The sequence below is a fragment of the Fragaria vesca genome, linkage group LG3, assembly GCF_000184155.1.
Source record: "Fragaria vesca subsp. vesca linkage group LG3, FraVesHawaii_1.0, whole genome shotgun sequence".
Lineage (NCBI taxonomy): Eukaryota > Viridiplantae > Streptophyta > Magnoliopsida > Rosales > Rosaceae > Fragaria > Fragaria vesca.
The window spans coordinates 4,191,003-4,197,493 of NC_020493.1; the positions used below are offsets into that span (position 1 = coordinate 4,191,003).

The window sequence follows — 6,491 nt, forward strand, 5'->3', positions numbered from 1 at the left end:
GATAACGTCCTTTATTGCATTATGTAGGCGTACAATCGATCGAGAAGGTTTATAGTTTTCATGCCTCGAAATGACTATACAAGCTATGATCAACTAACAAAAGTGGGTGTATGTTGTGACGCCGTTTTAAACCTTATAAAGAGAGTAGTCGCGATGTAGGGCAGAGCGGTTGATATAGTGCAGCAGCTGCTACTGCTTAGTAGCCTGGGAACATAGGTGGAGGAGGTGATTGGTATTGGAATCCCAGGTTTGGTGGTAGCACGAAGTCGTCTGGTGGTGGTGCTGCGACCGGTGGAGGAGAGGCTGGTGGTGGAGACTGCACTGGAGGTGGTGGAGAGTGGACCGGTGCCGGTGGTGGTGAGGCAGGAGGTGGAGAGTTTCACCGGGGGTGGTGGAGAGTGGACCGGTGCTGGTGGTGGTGGTGACTTCACTGGTGGTGGTGGAGAGGAGACCGGTGCCGGTGGTGGTGGAGACTTCACCGGAGGTGGCGGAGAGGATACCGGTGCCGGTGGTGGTGGAGACTTCACCGGAGGTGGGGAGAGGAGACCGGTGCCGGTGGTGGTGGAGACTTCACCGGAGGTGGGGAGAGGAGACCGGTGCAGGTGGTGGTGGAGAGAGGACCGGTGCAGGTGGTGGTGGAGACTTCACCGGTGGTGGTGGAGAGAGGACCGGTGCCGGTGGTGGGGAGATTTCACTGGAGGTGGTGGAGAGGAGACCGGTGCCGGTGGTGGGGGAGACTTCACTGGAGGTGGTGGAGAGGAGACCGGTGCCGGTGGTGGGGAGAGTGGACTGGTGGTGGAGGAGAGTGCACTGGTGGTGGTGGAGAGTGGACTGGTGGAGGAGGAGAGTGCACTGGTGGTGGTGGTGGTGGGGACTGGACTGGTGGTGGGGGAGAGTGCACTGGTGGTGGTGGAGAGTGCACTGGTGGTGGGGGAGATTGGACCGGTGGTGGAGGAGAGTGCACTGGGAGTGGTGGGGAGTGAACCGGTGCCGGTGGTGGTGGAGATTTCACCGGAGGTGGTGGAGAGTGGACCGGTGCCGGTGGGGGAGAGTGCACTGGAGGTGGTTGGACATGAGGAGTCTGTGGCGGCTTTGGTGTCTCCACCTTGGGAGGTTGTTGAGGCACTGCTGGCGGCTTTGAGGGCACTCCGCCACCTCCACACTTGGCCTTGCTGCAATCCACTGGCTTGCTCACCACAGCTTGGCATTCTTTCGATGACTTCTGTTTAGGCCTGTCCGGTAAGCAGTTGCTCGAGTCGTCCATCACAATGTCATTCCTTGAGGTTGGCACACATTCTTTGGCTGCGCCGTTGAAGAAGTTGTTGGAGTATGTGAAGTTCTTCAACCCGGGCAGCTTGCAGATGCTCTCAGGAACAAACCCGGTGAGTTGGTTGTTTGCAAGGCTGAACTCCTCCACGTTATCGATCTTGAACGATTTTGACATGATGCCGCTGAACGAGTTGGAACTGATGTCCAACACAGTGATGTTGGAGATCTGGAAGAGCTCGGGAGGCACACACCCGCCTAGCTTGTTGTTAGAGAAGAGGAGCTCGTTCAAGTTCCTCATTTTCCCAATGCTGCTAGGAATGCAACCCTCGAAGTTGTTGTTGGCGATGACAAGAACCGAGACGTTCGAGTTGCCGACGGTTTCAGGAATGGTGCATCCGAACCTGTTGTTGTTGACGAATATGGCATCCAGATTCTTATTGAAGAGCTCAGCTGGCAGACACCCCTCAAACTCGTTGTACCTGATGTCCAAGTACGTGAGGCTCGGAAGGCATGCATAGACACTAGGGAATTCACCCACGAAGCGGTTGTTGCTGATGTCAAACTCGTAGAGGAGTTTCATCCTGCAAAAGCTTGGGGGCACAATACCACAGAACCTGTTGGAGTTGATGTGGAACACGGCAAGCTCCTGCAACAGGCCTAACTCGGCAGGAAGGTATCCTGCAATGTCAGCCCCATTGAGATCAATGGACGCCACCACGTCGAGTTTCGGGTCATCGAGTGCCTTCTCACAGAAGACTCCCTTGTAATGGCATACATCAGGACCAACCCAGTTGGCAGTTGTCTTTAAGGGGTCGGAGTAGATTGCCTTCTTCCAGGCCTGGAGTGCAATGTATGCACGTCGAAGCCTAGGGTTAGGGAACTCCATGTTGAGCTGGACCCCATTTTCAAAGTTTTCAGGTAGGTCACCGCCTTCCGGGAGCGTTAGCAGCTGGCGACGGGTAAGAAAGGACGCTTCGGCATCTGTAAGAGCTAAAGAGATGGATGAGATAGAAGAGAAGACAAAAAGGAAAGATAGTATGCAGCCTGAGGCTTTCATTTTTATTTAATTTCTAGCTTTTGGGTCTGCACCGCCTCCTCGGTTAGACCCAAGAGGCTGCTTATAGGTGAGGGTGAGAGAGGAGAAATGAAGGAGGGGTTATATTGAGGGGGATTGCATGACTGGTTGGGAATGTTTGAAACCGTTATGCCTGAATTTCTCTGTACTATTTCCAAACTTAGAGTATGCTATTCTGGGTTTCAGAGACGAAGCACCACACACATGTTTGATTCATCGTTTTTACAGCCTCCCTAAATTTAGGCAATCAGTTTTTGGAACTTCTTGTCTAAATTTGCATTTGATGGTTATTAACTCATGACCAGGTCAAGTTAAATATATCATTACAACAGAATTACATAGATGATATAATCTTCGATAAATTTTAAATACACACCCCTAATATCTTAATACACACCCTTGCTTAATACACCATCTATCAAGTTTTTAATTTCAGTATTATACTTAATACACATCTTAAACTACCTAAAATGTCCTTAATTTATGAAATTATTCTATTATTTAATATAATTAATATATGTACTATTTGGTGCCTCTTTTTACATATTATTTCGTCTAATTTTTGCTAGAAATTTTTGGCTATCATTGTTCAATTTATAATCAAATGATTATTGTTATATCCCAACTCCAAATCACCAATACAAGTTTTCAAAATTCACAAGCTAGTAGAACTGTAGAAGTACAGTAACTACTAAACATAGCTATCTAGTTATTTGATAAAACATGTCATGATAAAGATGTAGTACATGACAATATGATATGCAAGATCAAAATAAAGCTGATACAGATAAAATAAAATATATAATAAAAAAAAAAAGACAACCCAAATGAATCGTGCATAAGAGTTAGGGTTAGGGGAGAAAACGGGTTTTCGACAATTTTAGGGTAAAAGATTGAAAAGAATACTTCTAGCGTGAATTTTTTTTTTTAATAATAGATGTTTGTTTTGGTCATTTAGCTTACCTATAAAATCTTAATAGAAACATAAAATAAAATAGAGGTGTGTATTAAGAGATTAGGGGTGTAGGAAAAAAAATTACATGGATATATAATTTTCTAAACATTATATCTATTAACCTCGTAACTTCATATATATTGGAATACGATATAAACGTATTGAAAAAGTAAAAAAAAAATCTTAGCGAACGACTTTTCAAAAGATAATGAGCGCATAAGTGCATAACAACTTGATTTAAGCTTTTTGGGATCCTTCTAACAATTTGATTCAAAGTAAACAAAGAATTCCCACCAAAAGGATGGCAACGTACAACCATGAATGTTAAAAGGGTAAATGCAGAGAGAATGATGAAGATTGGAGAAATGCAAGCAAGCTTTGCTTTTAGTGAACATATAAGTAGTCCAGCTTGATGAGCTTGTTGGGTCATTATATATACTCTTGGCAATGTATATATTCTATCCATTTCTAAACAAGAGGGACAACAGTCAATTTGTTTGTTAAATCTCACCAAAGGATTGATGGGGCAACAAGATCATGACTTGTTTATTGTTCAAAAATCAAAAATCAAAAAACAAAAATAAAAAAGCATGCATGAAATGAACGAAATTACAACTTATAATCAAGACTAACATTAAGGTTTGACTATTATACAGATTTGTATGACATACATTAAACCGTGAGTTATCCGATTGTTAACAATTTAAAATTTAAAATGATCGGATAGCTCATGACTTGATGTATATTATACACATATGTATATGTATAGTAGAAAATGTCCTTAAACCCTTTTACACCAACACATACAATGTCTGGCTGTCTGCCTAGCTATATCCTACCCTCTTGGCTTGCTTGGACTTTCTGATAGAGCTTTGACTTCATCCTTAAACAGTTCAACAGAGGACCAGTCAATTGTGTATCTCATTGTCTCAGTCATATGGAGTGCATGAAGCAAAAACTTGAGTGCCCACAACAATTGAACCCCATATGAGCACATTGAACGCATTTATAGCCATTCTTACAGTCAAAAGCTACCTTTTGGAACAAAGGACAAGTATCACTTAAAAAGTTCAGTCTTCAAAATCAAGGCCACCCTAAAAACCACCAATACTTGATAACACTTTCTTCTTGTTGTACTTCTTTCTTTTTTCTTTGGGGCATCAAAGACAAAGACCCTTTTCTCGCCAAAAAAAGAAGAAGACATTAGACCCTCTAAAGAAGCGAATGAACTTCACTGCTTGGAATGGAGTCTTGGATACAAGGAAACTTATCCTTAAAGGTATGCGTTGGATTGTTGGAAATGATAAACAGATTAAATTTTAGACTTTCAGTTGGGTCTTTGATCATCCCTTGGTAAAGTTGTTGCCTCAAAATAGTCTTTCTATGATAAATTTGGATGAGTCTGTGGAGGATTATATTGTAAATGGTAGATAAAATAAAACTAAACTTTGCTCAGTTCTTGATATAAGTTTAGTTAATCATATCATTGGTGTTCTTTTACCTGTTTCAAATCAGGAAGACGCTATTATTTGGAGACCTTCCTCAAATGGTAAATTTTCAATTAAGTCTGCTACTTGGTTACAATATGATCGAGTACAAAAACATGATCAGATACAGTTGTTGAACAAGTTATGGAAACTAGAGATTCAACCAAAAATTAAGCTTTTTGGTTGGCTGTTGATTAGAGGTCGGCTTAAAACGAGATAGGTTATCCATGTTTGGTTTGATTGCTGATAACTCTTGTCCCCTTTGTAACAATAATAATGAAACAGTTGACCACCTCTTTGGTTATTGTGACTTTATTAAAAATGTTTGGAACCTTTCTAATGTTGTGTCCTCAATTGATTGGGAAGAGGCTAGGGTTTCCTTAATGTCCTTAAGGAACTCTTTATCTCACAGCCTTATGATGCTGGTTTATTTGCAAAAGTGATTAGTACTTGCTGGCAGGTCTGGAAAACTAGAAATGATACTGTTTTTAGAGGAGTTGTTCCTAATCCTCTATCAACTACCTTAGCAGCAGCTGCAATGATTTCAGGTCAGAATAATCTTAGCGAAAGAATTACTGAGGTGTATTCTCAAAACCATTGTACCACTATCAAGTGGCAAACACCTCCTAATTCTTTTGTTAAGATTAACTTTGATGGATTAGTCACAAGTAGTTCAGCGGCTTGTGGCTTTATAATTCGAGATGACAATGGAAGACCAGTTTCTGCTGCCTCTTGTCGCATTGGAAATGCTTCAGTCCCAATTGCTGAAGCTATGGCGTTAAGAGACAGCTTAATCAAAGCAAAGGAGAAAGGCTTCACCAATGTTGAAATTGAAGGAGATTCCAAGTTGGTGATAGATGCAGTGAATGAACGTCTTGAACCGCCTTGGAGATTAATCAAACTAGTGCAAGACATCAGAACATTAGCTACTAGTTTTAATTATATTACTTTTAAACATATTTTTAGAGAGACAAACTTTGTTGCTAATGTCATAGCTAATCTTAGGCGTTCTTGTAATTCGCCTCTATATTTTTTTTAATTTTTTTTTGATTAATAACTCACACACTCTACATATTTTAATAAGGTTTGAACTCATGACCTCAAAGTTGTCAGTTAAACGCCTTAACCAACCAAGACACGGCTCACCGACAAATTCGTTTCTATATTGGATTAATAGAGTTCTTGGTGAGGCTTTAAGAGCCTTATTATTTGCCCATTATAAACGTGGGATGCCTGAAGCTTTTTATGTAATTTATTTCTGAGAAATTTTATTCACACATTCTCATTTGTTTAATACACATCACATATTTTTGTATAATTTTAAATTCCTTCTATACTCTTTCCCATTTCAAAAGAACATTAGAAACGAAAACAAAAGTTTTCTCTCTTTTCATTCACCAACACCAACAAACCTAACTCATCAAAATCTCAACTTATTTGTTCTTATCCATTCGCATAAATCAGAACTCAACAAAATCTATTTAGCTTCTCTTGACATATCAAAATTACGTCGATTGAAAATTCATCTTAAATTAGACCGAAGAATAATTCTTCTTAAGATCTTCTCAACAACTATGAATTAATTTAATGAGCCTAAAAACTTATTTTAATGTTTCTCTCAACGCATGCTCACTATCTCTTCTTCAAGATCAATTTATAAGATCACAAACCAACTCATGTTTGTATTTTTTTTTTTTTNTTTTTT

The 6,491-nt window shown here is 40.9% G+C and overlaps 2 pseudogenes across 1 annotated transcript in view; one reads left to right on the forward strand and one right to left on the reverse strand.

Annotated features, from left to right (window-relative positions):
• Positions 1–89: 89 nt before the first annotated feature.
• On the reverse strand, positions 90–2,326 carry LOC101296553 (annotated as a pseudogene).
• Positions 2,327–4,542: 2,216 nt separating this feature from the next.
• The window catches only part of LOC101296847, a 5,147-nt pseudogene continuing 3,198 nt past the window's right edge, over positions 4,543–6,491 (forward strand). Inside the window, exons 1-2 of the transcript XR_184356.1 lie at positions 4,543–4,578; positions 5,247–5,636. The product of XR_184356.1 is annotated as an MACPF domain-containing protein CAD1-like (transcript). The remainder of the gene's footprint in view (positions 4,579–5,246; positions 5,637–6,491) is intronic.